Genomic DNA, 17047 nt, shown 5'->3' with positions numbered 1-17047 from the left:
AACTAGAATTAGTTAAAAATTGAATTTGTCCTTCCCTTATAAAATTGTCAGCCATATCTTTCTTTTTATTCAAAACTATACATATAGAATTCTAGGTTTAATGCCCAAAAAAAATCATTTAGCCTTCAAGAGAACTCTCATTTTCTTTCTAAATAGTGACTTTCAAAACTTCATCCTGTTATGGGATTTTATGCAATTTGTCTTAATAAATCTTTATTTTAGAAACAGTTTCGAAGAAGAAAGATCTCCTTAAAGTCATAACATATATTTGCTTTAATTTCATTTGAATTTCATCTTTTCAAACAACTGTCTACCTTTTCAAAAAATTATTTAGGGTTTTAAAAAAATGCCCTAACAGAATTGCCATATGAATCTTAGCAAAACTTGATAGTAGTAAACAAAAAAATAGCCTTCATTTTCATTAAACAAACTGTCTCCTTCAAGAAATATTTTTCTTAAAAACAAAACTGAGACTTTCCTTCTAAAGTTTCTTTCGAAACGCTTACTGTTTTAAAAAAAAATGCTTGACTGTGTTGTTTTCCCCAAATTTTAGGACTGAACAGATTCCTTTATGACTAGTCCCCTTTTTTAAAAATTCTTTGAAAATCTCTAAAACTTTTTAGATTTCACAAAAAATTTCTCAAAGAAAAACTGAAACAAGAATAACTAACTTTTTATTCCTTTTTATTTCCTTTTCTTTTTAAAAAATAAAATTAGTGAACTGCAACTATATTGTGACATACCTGAAGTCACTTGATTCAATACCTTCATCATTTCAAAATTCTCTTTCTTGAAGATACCTATTTCTCTTTAAGAGTGTCTTTTCCCTTTTTAAAATGAACCCATTGTTCATCTCTCAAGCATGCATCAGAAAGAAGACAAATGAGTATGAAAATTGGTAAAATAAAAATTATAGTATGAAGACCTATTTAAAAAACCTTTCTCAAAACTATTCCATGATCATTATAACACCTTGTTTCCAAAAAAAATTGCATGCTGTAGACCCAAAACAAAGATCTATTCATATAAATCCAGAACTTTGTAGAGAATGCTGAAACCGTTCACAAAAAGATTTTTAAGAAGCCACAAAGAAAAATCACATTTTACAGTTGTTTCAATTCTACCACAAGGATCAAACACTTAGGAATATCTTGCAGGAAATATTAAATATTCTATCATTTTAGTTAGTTTATGATCTCATATGCTACTGCTTTATTTGCCACATTTACAAAACTATCTCATGTCATATGTCAAGTTTTTTACACCTTTTATTTTGATAACTTTAAAAGCATTTGGCCAACTTCCAAAAGTCAACATGGTCAACAATCTCCCCCATTTTTTGATGAAAATTTTTTCACCATCTTATATATATAAGGTGAGAGAAAAAAATCAACTTATTCATACAAGATATCATCTCATATATATATAAGGTGACGTTGAAAATCAACTTATACATACACAATATCATCTCATATATACAAGGTGATTTTGTAGAAATTTCAGCCTATATATATATATAAAAGATAATGAACACAAAAAAATGTTGATCCAAGAATCATCAAATATTAGAAACCATATTTGAATCAAAAGAACCAAAGAATGTAAGAAAGAAACCAAATCTATGAAACCAAAACTAAGAATGTTGAACCAAATCAATGCTAACCAAAAACCAAATTTGTGAAACCAAAACTGAGAATGCTAAACCAAATCAATGCTGACTAGAAACCAAATCTGTGAAATCAATGTGATAAATGTGATGATTACTCCCCCAAATTTTTTGTGTCAAAAAATTTGACCATCTTCTTTTCATGAATTCTTGCTATGAAAGGAGCAGAAACCTAACACAAAAATGATATTGGAAGAGTTTTATGCCAACAGTGATTGAGAGAAGACACCCAATTGTATTCTTAATAGTTCAAACTATTCTCTTGGTAGAGCTTTTGTAAAAATGGCTACCACCTGTCCTTGAGTAGGCACATGAATCAATTTGAATTCATTATTTGGAACTTTATCTCTCAAGAAATGAAGTTTAATGGCTACATGTTTTGTACAAGAGTGCATAATTGGATTTTTTCTCAATTGGATAGCACTCATATTATCACACATTATTGAAATAGGTTTTGAAACTTGAATTCCAAAATTAGATAACTGATAATCCATCCAAATTAAATGAGTACAACAAGCTATAGTAGCAACATATTCAGATTCACAAGTGGATAAAATTACAGAATCCTATTTCTTACTATGCCAAGCAACCAAACAAGAAAGAAAGCCACACCACTGGTGCTCTTTTTATCATCAGATCCACCTTAATCTGCATCAGTATAACTAATAAGTGTAAAATTGGTACTATGAGGATACCATAAACCAAAATCAAGAGTGCCTTGAATGTATTTCAATATTCCATGCATTGCATTTAGATGAGACTGTTTTGGATCAGATTGAAATCTTGATACCATACACACTACCTGCGTTACATTATGTCTAGATGTAGTTAAATATTGCAAAATTCCAATCATGGACCTATAAAGAGTCTGACTAAAAAAAGGTGAGTCATCATTTTTTATTAGTTTGTAACCAGTTTCCATAGGAGTGTTGATAGATTTGCATTCAGCCATATTAATTTTCCTCAACATTTCTTTGGCATATTTAATTTGATAAAGAAATAATCCATGTTCAAGCTGTGAGACTTGCAAACCAAGGAAAAATGTGAGCACACCTAACATTGACATTTCAAACTCAGATTCCATGATTTTTGAAAAAAAAAATTTGAGTCATCATTAGTAGACCCAAAAATGATATCATCCACATAAATTTCAACTACCAAAATATCATCATTTATTAATTTGATATACAAGGTGTTGTCTACCTTTCCATGAGAAAATCCATTTGAAGTTAAATGTTTATCCAACCTAGAATACCAAGCCCTAGGAGCTTGTTTTAAGTCATTCAAAGCCTTTTTAGTCGATAAACATAATTAGGTTTGTCAGAAGATTCAAAAACTTATGGTTGTCCCATATAAACTTCCTCTTCAAGATACCCATTTAAGAAAGCTGTTTTAGCATCCATATGATAAATAGTAAATTTTTTATGGCTAGCATATGCAAGAAAGATTTTGATTGATTCCATCCTTGCAACTAGTGCAAAGGTTTCATCAAAATCAATTCCTTCTTGCTAAACATACCCTTTGCAAACATATCTAGCTTTATTTCTAACCACTTTTCCTTCTTCATTCAATTTGTTACAAAAAATCCACTTTCCACCTATAACATTTTTATCATTAGGTCTGGGAACAAGTTCCCAAGTCTTGTTTTTCTCTATTTGATTTATTTCTTCCTACATAGCATTTTGCCAACAAGAATGTGATAAAGCTTCAGCAACACTTTTCGGTTCAAAATCTGATATTAAGAGAAAATGTTCTGCAATGTTTACTTGTTCACTTAATTTGGCTTTTCTTCTAGTTAAAATTCCATTCTCTACATCTCCAGTAGCTTGAGACTCGGGATGCCTCTTAGCTATTATTCTAGAAGAATTTTTTATTTTCAAACTAGCACTAGTTATGTTAGGACTTGAGCAGATTTCTAGTTCAGTTTCATCAACAAGTTCATTTTCATCAGCAAGTTCAATTTTGTCATTTTCAGGATGTTCATCATGTACAGTTTCTATTTATTAAAAAGATGAATCTTCATGATCTTCTTTATCATTACAACACATAGAATTTTTATCAAATATGACATTTATAGCTTCTACAACTTTGTTCATCCTTTTATTATAGCATTTATAAGCTTTGTTGTGCGTGGAGTAACCAAGAAAGATTCCTTCATCAGATCTTGAATTAAAGTTTTCTAGAGAATCATCATTCTTTTTGATAAAACATTTGCAATCATAAACCTTAAAATTTTTGACATTTGTTGTTTTTCCATTCCACAATTCATATGGAGAATAAGCTATTCTAACTCTGATTTGTGCTCTGTTAAGAATGTAAACAATTGTATGAACAACTTCTTTCTAGAATTTATTGCTTCATTTAGCAGCCATTTCTTTTACAGTTCTATTCTTTCTTTCTACAACACCATTTTTCTATGGTCTTCTAGTAGTAGAGTATTGTCTTTTTATGCCATGCTTTTCACAATACTCAATAAATTCTTGAGAGGTGAATTCTCCTCCCCTATCTGATCTTAAACATTTTAGTTTTAAATCAGTCTCTCTTTGTACCATTTTTTTGAATATTTTGAAATGTTCAAAGGCTTCTTATTTATATTTCAAAAATGTTACCCAAACCATCCTTGAATAATCATCTATGAATAGCATGAAATATTTTTCACTATTTAGTGAGGTTGTTTTAGTTGGACCACACAAATCATTATGCACTAATTCAAGTGGTCTATTTGATGAGTATTCTTTCATTTTAAAAGAGACTCTCGTCTATTTTCCCTTAACACACTCTTTACAAATACTTGTTGTTTTGGTTATCTATGGTAGTCCTGTAACCTTTTTGTTTTTGCTGATTCTAACAAGATTATCAAAGATTAAATGTCCTAGTCTTCTATGCCATAGCCAATTTTCTTCTACTTGACTCAATAGACAAGTATTAACCAATGAAGTTTCTTGAACAATTGAGTCTATTAGGTTATAAATATTACCTCTCATTCTTAACCCACTAGCAATAAATCTATCCTTTCCATTTTTAATATAACATCCTTTTGCATTAAAGGAAATAGAGTATCCACTATCACAAATCTGACTTACACTTAACAGATTATGTTTTAAACCTTCAAAAAAATACACATCATGAATTGGTGTATCCTTGTTTAGAATTATTGAGCCTTTTCCTATTATATAGGCTCCTAAATTATCACCAAATCACACAAACCCTCCATCAAAATTTTCTAGGGAATTATAAATTTTCTTTTACATCTAGTCATATGGTGTGAACAACCACTATCCAATACCCATGTTGCACGTTTTTGAGAAAATAGAGTTGTTTCAACAATTAAGGACTTTTTAGATGTCCTAACTTGCTTCCAAATTTGTTTTGGTCTCAAATTCAATTTACATTGATTTGCATAATGATCATAGTGAAAGCATTTAAAACACCTAACAAACTTTCTTTTTCTTTGACTAGTATTATTTTCACAAAAGATAGCATTGTGCCCAAAAATATTGCAATTAAAACAAAAACCATTGAACAAGAACTTTGTTTTCTGACTAGTAGATTCTTCAGATGAAATTTGCAAGACATTCAAATTTTTATCCTTTTCTTCAATCAAGAGTTTTTGATTTTCTATAATCAAATTTGCTTCCTTTAACTCTTCTTGAAGTGTAGTGCCTCTCCCGTTTGACTTCTGTAAGTCATCCTGATGGATGAAACCTTGCTAATCTTTTGTTGTGATGGGATCATGATTGTGACCCTCGGTGGTCTACACCATTGAGGTGTTTGGATTTATGTTTTTTTTATCGGTTGCTTTGATTATGCTTTTGACTGATCTTTGAGATTATGATGTGATTTTTGGTTCACTGAGGTTTGTGCTAGTGGTTACCAGGATTGATGTGGTATCAGGAGGTTGTTCTGTGATTACCCTGAGATGTGTGTAGAGATTGCACTATGTTCTATTACCATGCTACACTGGACTAGGTTCTTGTAGCAGTGGTTAGTCATGTTTATGACTGTGTTTTTCTTATGTGTTTTAAATAACTTTTTAATGCAGAGTAATCAATCTTTATTAAATGCATTAATGATTAGAAATGGATTGTTCATGTGGGATTATTTGGTTATGTGCTATGGACATTTACCCTATTATATTTTTGATTAGAGAGATATTTGTTACTCATGTTATGTTTACATTTGAGATGACCTGAGGGTCAGATGTTACACTTTGATTTCAATATCATAGATATTAGACTACTATGCTATTCAGTTAATCATATTGCATGATGATGCCATTTTGAGATGACAGTGTGTTTTATGATGATATCTGGCTATCTGGTATTTGGACATACCTCCGATTTTGCTATATGATGGATTTAATGCTATGGTTATTTACTTCATTCCTGCGTTGTTATGCTTTATGCGAACGTGAGTGATGTAAATAAATTATTTTAATATAATTAAATAAATGGTTAAATTAGGTGATTTAATGCATTTATTTCCTCGGCTATGTTATTATATGCAATTGCACTTGATCATGTTGTTTAGTGTGCAAGATGTATATCCCTGGCAGTGACACATGGAGTTAGTGATTTAGCCATTCATATTTTATCAATGTCATCCTAGTATGGTCGACGTATCCTTAATTAAAGTATTTAAATTAAACCTTTCGGTGATTATTAAATCCAAACTCATCTGCATTATGTGATTAAACTAGTAAGCGTGTCTGTGCATTTAGAGGTTTGCATTTTCGTGAAAGTTATTAAGGAGATTTATGTGTTTTTGAGTTTTCAGGCTTTTTAATTGATTTATTTTAATTTCTGGCAGCTTTGCCATAGATGAATTCCTATTTATAGGAATAGCCTATTTTCATTTGGGTCGATTTGGGGTTAACTAGGTTGGCTGGTTATTTGCCCTAATCAATTATTCACCGGAAAAGTGAATAAGTATCCAAAGAGGAATTTAATTCCTTACTTTTAACTTTTGAATTGGAAAGTTGGAGAGAAAAACCCAAAATCCTCTTCATAAGGATTTATTGTTTTGTTCGTTGTGGGAGCTACGAGCGTGGGATCGTCGCGAGGTTGGGCTCATTGGATCCATCTCGGGGAAACCTTGGATTGTCACAATTTTTAGCTACTTCTGCGAGATATTTATTTTATGGTTTAGATTCCCGTTTTTCCCTTTTGGCTATGAGGTAGGGCTTTCCTGTTTTATTGTTTGCGCTCTATTTCTGCTTCTATTTTTTGTAGCCGTTTGTTAGGAGGCTGAGAACTAGTGTTTCCCTCTGTTTTTGTATGCTAGTTCTACCTGGTTGGGCGGGTATGAACATTTCCCTATTTTTTGGGATGAGGGTTTGGGATTTTATGCCGTTATGCTGACCGTTTTTGCATATAGTGTTCGATTCCATTTATTTTTGGATTTTTGAAGTTTTTGAACCCAAAGGTCAAATGGGTTTTAATTTTGGAATTTTTTTAAAATTTGGGGTTTTTACCTCATTTTGCGTGCCGCCCTATTTTCTCGAGTTTTCTTGGCACAATGTGGGTTGTGGACTTGGATGATCTATTTGGATATCAGTCAAACCACTTTTGCACTTTTATGTTGCATTGGGATGCATGTTGCATCCGTACTCCCGATGTTGTGTTCGGTTGAGTGATTTTATACCTGTTATGGTTTTTTTTAGACTTTTTCTTTTGTTTCGTGAACGCTAGGATTCATATAGAATCCATACTCTCGGATTGAGGCTGACTGAGTAAGTTCATGAATTTTGGTCATGTTACGTCATTGGGATTCGTGTAGAATCCATACTCTCAGATTGAGGCTGGTTGATTGATTTTATGATGTATGGTTTTATTGGCTTTGGGATTCATGTAGAATCCATCCTCTTGAGTTGCTTTCGGTTGGGTGTTTTGTTTTGCATTGTGTTTTCATTCCTATCCTTGTGTTATGATCTTCATGCTGGTGGTGGGCCACACACGAGTACGTACATGTACATTTGTTGGGTGATTTGCGAGGCCCAATCTTCCGTGGATCTGCCAGAAGTTATAATCATTGGGGTTGGGATGGGAGTATGCATGCCCATGGGCACTTGTCGTAGGATGAGCATGGGTAGGGTAGGGTAGCATATGGAGGGGGCTTCTACCTCGCAGCCTCGTGACCTTAGTCCCATAGGGTTGGCGGAGGATAAGAACTTTTAAATAAGTGATAACTAAATAAAATGTGTGACTGGTAATAAAACTTAAGATAATAAAATGGTACTTTTGTGTATTGGCCTTCCATTGAGGGAGTTGAGCTACGCAGTGTATTGGCCTTCCGTTGAGGGAGTTGAGCTACACAGATCCGAGCTTGGGCTTTTCGATGCCTAGCGACTCTCCATGATGTCAGCCCCTACTTACTAGCCTTTTGAGTGTCTGACCAGGACCTGTACTCCTTGCATTGTCTTAGGTTCTTGGTTTCAACCATCATACTGTCTGGCGTGAGTGTTAGCCATGGATGTTGTGCTTTATGTGTGTTTGTGATTGGATCATTATCTCCATCAGCATGGCAGGTGTGGACCTATGGGTCCCATGTGGTTGGGAGGCATAGCTACCTTCACCACTGCTAGGGATCAATGTACAGAGATGGTCTTGTCCTAGTGTAACCGTTGCTAGATCTTTTCACTTGATACTTCGGGTTTCGAAGTAGGCTTTCTTGTGATTTACACTTTCTTTGAGATGCTTGTATATCATGTTTAGATGATGTTATTTTATTTGACGCATTCCCTTATTATGATGTTTAGCATATGATTAGATGCTATGAATTGTCGTATTAGCATCTATGTTGCTTATTGTTGTTTAGCATGTGATAGGTATGTTGTCTATTGTAGGATTATCTTATGCTTTACTACTAGCATGTTAGATTTCCTTATACTTTTGTTGGTAGCATGTTTAGTAGTGATGTCCCTATTACGACAGTACCGATGATCTAGTCGGTGGCTTGGGATGTTATGCGCAGGGGATGGCTAGGACTCACGATGGTCTTATGATGCTATTGACGCTTGGGAGGAACCACGCACCTAGTTTGGTTGTTTAGTTCACTGCGATGTTTATTTCAGTGCGTTCCTTGCTGCTATAGTTTAGATGGATAGATGTTCTTCTTTCTGTATTGTTCTTGCACTCGAGTGTTCATTCCTTGAGCCTTTGTGGATTTGGTACTCCCTCAAGTGGAGGTTCTTTGGTCTATTCTTCGCCTTTCTGAGTTCTAGAAGTGTCTTTGTTTTCTATGGGTGACATTTGTTCAGCATGGTGCGACACTTTAAAAAGTATCGCATGCCCATGCAAACTATGTCGTACGACACTGTAAAGTATCGCATGCCTTCTTGAGAAATGTCGTACGACACTAGAAGAGTGTCACACACCTTCTTGAGAAATGTTGTACGATGCTGAAAAGTGTCGCATGCCTTCTTGAGATATGTCGTATGACACTGGAAGAGTGTCGCACGCCTTAAGGAGAAGTGTCACCCTCCCTTAGTAAAAAATGTTGCACTATTTTTGTGAAAAACCTGCACATGCCATCAGCGAGCACTTTTCTTCATGATTCGATATTTTTGAGAGTGGTTTTGGATACCCTTTTGGGCGTTCTTCAACCCTATGATGTTGCATTTTGTATTCTGGTGGTTTTCGTTCAATGCAATTTTTCGTGTTCTATTGTTGTCTCTTGGGGTTTAAAATATATAGTTTAAGTATAAGTTGACATATATTTAATTCCTTATACTTAATATATATTTTAATATATGCGACGAATCTTTTGAGATAGGTTTCAGACCTCTCGGAGACAAGTTAAAGATTCTAGGAAATTTCAGGGCTTCAAAAATCTAGACTTAGCCAATTTTTAGGGCTTCAGGATTTCAGGCTTAGCCAAATTTCAGGTTTTGCATTTTACCCTAGCTTGGTGTTTTGTTGATGAGTGGTTGTTTCTTGTGCCCTCATCAAGTGCATTGTCATTGTTGGCTTTGTTTGTGTGTGTCAGTTTGGTAGTGGCGTTTGGAGATTTGTTGGTTGTCGGGATGGTGGTGAAGTCTTCCATTGTGATCTTTGTGATCCCTGTATGATGTTGTCATGTGCATTCATACTTGTAAAAAAAAAATCTTGGCTTGATTTGAATCCTTGTTTCCAAGGATCTCAGAGCGGGGCATTACATGAAGTTTTTGATTTTCAATTTCATGATTGGCAATTAACCTTTTTAATCTTTTAAGTTCTTGCAAGATTTCAACAGTTCTTCTTCAAGATCTAATTCTATATCTAAATTAGATAAGGATTCAGATTCATTGGGTTTAGATTTAGGGGTATGAACTATTTCAGCAACGAATAGTCTTTCCCTTCTTCATCAACATCACTGGATTCATCATTTGAATCCTCTTTTGATAGAATATTTTTCCTTTTATAGTCTTTGAATCTTTTGTTTTGATTCCAAGGCTTCTTTTTATTAAAATTTCTCAGTTTTCTCATCACAATCTTCAAGTTTGACATTTGGACATTTTGCAATGAAGTATCCTAAATATCCACAGCCGAAGCATTTAGGTTTGCCTTTATATTTCTTTCTCATTTTTCTAACCAGTAATATTTATAAAGCATCTGTTAGATCTGAATCACTCTCATCATGTTTTTCAATCTTAAAGGCTAATTCTTTTGACGAGGAACTAGCTTGATTGCTAATCCTCATTTCGTATGTAGTTAATGTTCCTTGAAGTTGATGTTGGGTCATTTTTGAGAAGCTTTTCTTTTCTTCTAATGTAGATATTTTAGTTTCAAATTTAGGTAATATTGACCTAACAACTTTTGAAACTACATCATGTTCTTCTATCTCTTCACCTAGACCCTTTCTAGCATTCACTACTTCATCAACTCTTAAGAAGTATGCAGCAATGGTTTCATCTTCATTCATTTTCAGATTGTCAAACTATCTTTTAAGAGTTATCAATTTAGACTCTTTTACTTTTTCATCTCCTTGATATATTGTTTCAAGTTTGACCCATATATCATTAGTTGACTTGCAATAAACAACTTTAGGAAAAACAACTTTGGAGAGACCACAAAGAAGGGCATATCTTGCCTTCTTATCCAGTTCAAATTTAAGTTTTTCTTTTGCATTAGTAGGGATTGTTGTTGGGATAGTATATTTTATTTTTACAACATCTCACATTCTTACATCTAAACAATGTATAAAGGCTTCCATCAACACTTTCCAAAAAACATAATCATTTCCATCAAACAATGGAGCCCTATTAAGGGAAGCTCCTTCAGATTGTGTCATGACTTCCAATTAATATCCCTGGAACAATTCCTAAAAGGAATCCTACACTCCGATACCACTTGTTGGAAGTGAAAGAGTTCTGAGAGGGGGGCGGGGGGGTGGGTTGAATCAGAACTCTGTATATTTAAATTAAAAATTACTGATTTCAACTCTTTAACCATATATATCAGAATGAAATATTGCTAAAAATTGAAACATTCACTATGAACATAAAGAAAATGCTAATTCACAAAATATTGAGACAGAGATTTTATCGAGTGGGAAACCCTCAAAATTCCTCAAATGAGATTCGTCATAGGGAGAAAAACCACTCTGTGAAGCTGTTATCTTTATTGCTTCAAATTCCTTTACAATTAACAAAAAGTACTACTCAAGGTGTTCAAACATTTCTGTGTCTTGTTGTTCTTTTACAGTCTCATATACACATACACATACAAATGTATATGTTGCATCTATACATGCATACAAGCTTACAATATAGCTTTTGAACACAACTTCCTTTCATAAAATTTACAAATCTTTATTTGTTTCTTTCAATTCTTTTTCACACTTCTCAAATTTACAAATGATCTCTATAAATAGAGATAAATTTTGAATTTGTTCAATTCTATGGAATCAACTAAACCAGTTAGGGTTGTTAAGAAACCCCCTTTTGAAAATGTTGTTTGAAAGACCAACTGTAATTAGTTAAAACTTGAATTTGTCTTTCCCTTATAAAATTGTTTGCCATATCTTTCTTTTTATTCAAAAGTATACATATAGAATTATGAGTTTAATACCCAAAAAAATCATTTAGCCTTCAAGAGAACTCTCATTTTCTTTCTGAACAGTGACTTTCGAAACTTCATCTTGTTCTAGGATTTCATGCAATTTGTCTTAATAAATCTTCATTTTAGAAATAGTTTCTAAGAAGAAAGATCTCCTTAAAGTCATAACATATATTTGCTTTAATTTCATTTGAATTTCATCTTTTCAAACAACTGTCTACTTTTTCAAAAAATCATTTAGGGTTTTAAAAAAATGCCTAATAGAATTGCCATATGAATCTTAGCAAAACCTGATAGTAGTAAACAAAAAAATAGCCTTCATTTTTATTAAACAAACTATCTCCTTCAAGAAATCTTTTTCTTAAAAACAAAACTAAGACTTTCCTTCTAAAGTTTCTTTCGTAACCCTTACTATTTTAAAAAAAAATGCTTGACTATGTCATTTTTGTCAAATTTTAGGATTGAAAAAATTGCTTTATGATCTAGTCCCTTTTTTAAAAAATTCTTTGAAAATCTATAAAACATTTTAGATTTCTCAAAAATTTTCTCAAAGAAAAACTGAAACAAGAATAACTAACTTTTTATTCCTTTTTATTTCCTTTGCTTTAAAAAAAAAAAATTAGCGAACTGTAACTATATTGTGACATACCTGAAATCACATGATTCAATACATTAATCATTTTGAAATTCTCTTGCTTGAAGATACCTCTTTCTCTTTAAGAGCATCTTTTCCCTTTTTAAAATGAACCCATTGTTCATCTCTTGAGCATGCACATGAAAGAAGACAAATGAGTATGATAACTAGTAAAATAAAAATCATAGTATGAAGACCTATTTAAAAACCTTCCTTGAAACTTGTTCCATGATCGTTATAACACCTTGTTTCGAAGAAAAAAAATTGCATGCCACAGAGAAAAAACAAAGATCTATTCATACAAATCCAAAACTTTGTAGAGAAAGAAAATATCTCGTTGTCAAAGAAATATGCTGAAACCTTTCACAAAAACATTTTCAAGCACCCACAAGGAAAATCACATTTTACAATTATTTCAATTCCACCACAAGGATTAAACACTTGGCAATATCTTGCAGGGAATATTAAATATTCCATCCTTTTAGTTAGTTTATGATCTCATATGTTGTCACTTTATTTGCCATGTTTACAAAAATGTCTCATGTCATATGTCAAGTTTTTACCACCTTTTATTTTGATAACTTTAAAAGCATTTTTCCAACTTTGAAAAGTCATCGTGGTCAACAATGTGTTGGAGAACAATAGTGCATTTTTTGTATGTGAAAAAGTAATGTTGGAGAGAATTCAAGAAGCTTTTTGGAGAAAATTTTGTAAGCTATTTTAATTGTCCACTAGAGAGTTTCTGGAGAAATTGTGGGGTAACTTTAACAACCTAAAGTGATTGAGAAGACATCTTAGACTTTCTATGATTATTTACATGCACTGTAAGTGTGATAAAATTGAAAGTATTCTCATTTCAATATATCCCAGTTGTTTCTTTTCTTAAAAAGAGAGTGCGAGGTTAAAAGTTTTTATATGCTTAATAAGAAAAGTGAAATTAAAAATTTCTATGATTGAGAAGTGTTGCTAAAGGTTTTGTTTTTGTTCTGATAGTGTGAAGTGGTTAAGAAAAGAGGAAAGTGACCATTTTTGTTTACTTTGAAGGGAAGAGTTTGATAAAGCTCTCTTAACCTTTGTATGTCCCAAGCTTTTATTTTTTAAGTCCTCTTTTGTTTGGTTCAAAAGAAGGCCAAAATCGAGGGATGGTAATTTTTAGAGGCTTGATGCTTATGTGATTGTGTGCATGTATGTTGGTATTTGATTGGAAATTTAACTATGGTTGGTGAGATGTCTAATCTTGTGGTTAGTAAAAATTGGATGGTATAAATTATCCTAATTAGAAATGTGAGATGGAGTTAATTTTAAAAATGCAAGAATTACAAGAAGTGGTCACTAGAGAAGAACTTGCATATCAAAATGAACTTAATAATTAGAATAAAAAGGATATGAATGCTTGTGATACACTTTTATGGAAAAATTGTCTAGGTATTAGGCCTCATGTTCAAAGTTTAAAAATAACAAAGAAAATATGGGAAACTTTGAAAAAAATGTATGAAAGAACTAGCAAGCTAAAAGAAATGGATATTAAGAGGCAGCTAACTCATTTGAAAATGAAAGTAGGAGATAGCACGAATGGTCATATTGCTAAATTGAAAACTTTAAGAAACTAACTTGCAATGATGAAGGCGTGACTATCAAGATGATGAAATCATAGAGTTTTTAATTGAAAGTCTTCCAGAGGAGTATACTTTATTTATACTTTGGAATTAACTAACAAATTTGAGGATATAACATTGGAAGAAGTATATGGTGCTTTGTTGAATGAAGAAGAAAGGCTTAAAAATTTCACAAGTGAATCTAGCAAGAGTCAAGAATTTGTAACTAGATGAAAAAACAAGAATCATAATCAAGAAAGATCATATCAAAATTAGAGAACTAATCAAGGGAATCAATATAGAAATAATCAAAGACAATGGTCTTAACAAATAGATAATCAAAATAGGAAAAATTATCAAAGGCCACAAAATGAATGGAGAAATTACAATAATAATCTTAAGGGAGAAAGTATAATCAAATATTTCAATTGTGGAAAATAATGGCATAAAAGTGATCAATGTTTTAAGAAATGGAAAAGAAGATTTAATCAAAGAAGGAAATCAAATTTTGTTCAAGAAGAGGGTGATCATAGCTTTTTTGGCTACTCAAGCTGATTCAAGTAACACATGGTATATTGATTCAGAAGCTAGCCAATATATGACTCACAAAAAAAAAATATTTAGCTCTTTAGAAGCAATAAGAGGTGTAAAAATATTTCTTGGTGATGATAGTTTAAATGACATAAAAGGAATAGGTACAATTTCAATGAAAGGAAATGATGGTAATAATTTGGAAATAACTAATCTGAATTTTGTACCTAGGTTGGCAAAAAAACTTGTTTGAATGTGTCAAATAACACAACATAGTTATAAGGTGGATTTTTATTCAGATAAGTGTTTGATCAAGATTATTAATGATGGATACAAAATAGTGGCTATAAGAATTGAAATTGATGAAATATAAAAATTTCTAGCAAGTGTTGTTAAGAAGGCTTATGTTACTACAAGATCATTTTTAAGTGAGCTATGTCATCAAAGATGTGATCATTTAAACTATCAAAGTTTGGCTATGCTTTCAAAGACAAATATGGTTGATGGATTTCCATGGATAAAATTAAATACAAATGTGTGTGAAGGATGTGTGGTTGGTAAGAAACATAGAGATACTTTTGAGAGGTCTACATGACGAGCAAAGAAAAGTCTAGAACTTATCCATAGTGATTTCTATGGTTCAATGAATCCAACATCAAAGGGAGGAGCTAGGTATATCTTAACATTTGTTGATGATTTTTCAATTAAAGTTTGGGTTTATTTCTTGAAGCAAAAAAATGAAGTTTTTAGAAAATTTGAAATTTTTAAAGTTCTCGTGGAAAATGAAAGTGGAAATAAGATCAAGAGTATTAGAACCAATAATAGTGGTGAATATATAAATAGTAGGCTCAAATCATTTTGTGAGTATCATGACATAAAAAGAGAGATGAATATTAGATATACTCCTCAACAAAATGACACTTCTAAAAGGAAAAATAGGACTTTAGTGGAAATAGCATGTTGTATGGTAAAATATGAGAATCTTCCTCTATTTCTATGGGTTGAAGCTATTAATACCACATCTCATGTTTTGAATAGATCTCCCACAAGTGTTTTACAAAGCATTACTATCAAAGAATATTGGAGTGGGAGAAAACCTAATGTCAATTATTTTAGAGCATTTTGGATGTGAAACATATAATAATGTGCTAGATGAGATTAGAGAAAAGAAATTTGATAAGAAAACCATTAAGTACATCTTTGTGGGGTATGATGACCAAAGGAAAGGATATAGGTTGTATGATCCTAGTGTGGAAGATGTCTTTACAAGTAGGGATGCCAAGTTTAATGAGGGGTTTGATGAGGCTATAGATATTGATGAATATCCCAATGATTTTGAAATTGGTGAAAGTTCTACGAAAATATATGATAGATTTGAAGAATCTAGTCCTCCTCCAAAGACCAAAAGTATTCAAGGAATTTATCAAAGGACTCATCAAATTAATTGTTCTTTAATGCCCACCATAATGAAGACCAATGACCCTCAAACATATGAAGACGCTAATGGAAAATATGAACGGAAAGAAACTATGCAAAATGAGCATGATTCCTTGATAAAAAAAATAGTTGGGAATTGTTAGAGTTGCCAAAAGGTAAGAATGTGTTTTAACAATAATTGGGTTTATGAGACTAAGTTCATGATAGATGGAAGTACTGAAAAACATAAGGAAAGACTAGTGGCCAAAGGGTATTCACAAATAGAGGGAATTGATTACATAGAATTTTTTTCCCTAGTAGCCAAGATTAGTATTGTTAGGACTATAATTGCATTGAAAACTCATTTTAAGTGGTCACTACACCAAATGGATGTTAAAAATAAATTCTTGAATGTTGAAATTGATGAATAAATCTATATGACTTAGCCACAAGGATTTGAAATTCAAGGGGAAGAACAATTGGTTTACAAACTAAGGAAGTCTTTATATGGATTAAAACAAGCTCCAAGGGCTTTGTATGCTGAGATTGATGATTATTTTCAAATTCAAGGATTTCATAAAAGTCCTCATTATCCAAATTTGTATGTGAAAGAATTTGATGATAGTGGTATCATAATCATTGTGCTTTATGTTGATGATCTTATTATCATAGGACATAGCATAGATCACATCAATAACATGAAGTTAAGCTTGCAAGATACATTTGAGATGATAGATCTTGGTTTTCTACACTATTTCCTTGGCATACAAGTATGGAAAATGGATGATGGTTTTTATCTCGCTCAAATAAAGTATTCTCTAGACTTGTTGAATAGGTTTAGAATGGAAGATTGTAAGAGTGTGTTTACTCCACTTTATCCAGAATTAAAGTTAAGGAAGGACATGGAAGGTGAAGACGTTGATCCTACTTTATATAGGAAATTAATTGGTAGTCTTATGTAATTGACACACACTCATCCAAATATTTCTTTTGTAGTTAGTGTGGTTTCTAGATTTCTGAGTTCTCCTGACATCCCACATTGGATTACAGCAAAACAAATACTAAGATATGCGAAAGGGACTTTAACAATGGGCATCTATTATTCATCTCATGGAGATCTTCCACTTATTGGTTATTCAGATTCTAATTGGGCTAGATGTATAGATGA

Source organism: Cupressus sempervirens, chromosome 7, assembly GCF_028749045.1.
Source record: "Cupressus sempervirens isolate cs-2001-9-10 chromosome 7, ASM2874904v1, whole genome shotgun sequence".
In the NCBI taxonomy this organism is placed as follows: domain Eukaryota; kingdom Viridiplantae; phylum Streptophyta; class Pinopsida; order Cupressales; family Cupressaceae; genus Cupressus; species Cupressus sempervirens.
This window is presented reverse-complemented; position numbering follows the sequence as displayed.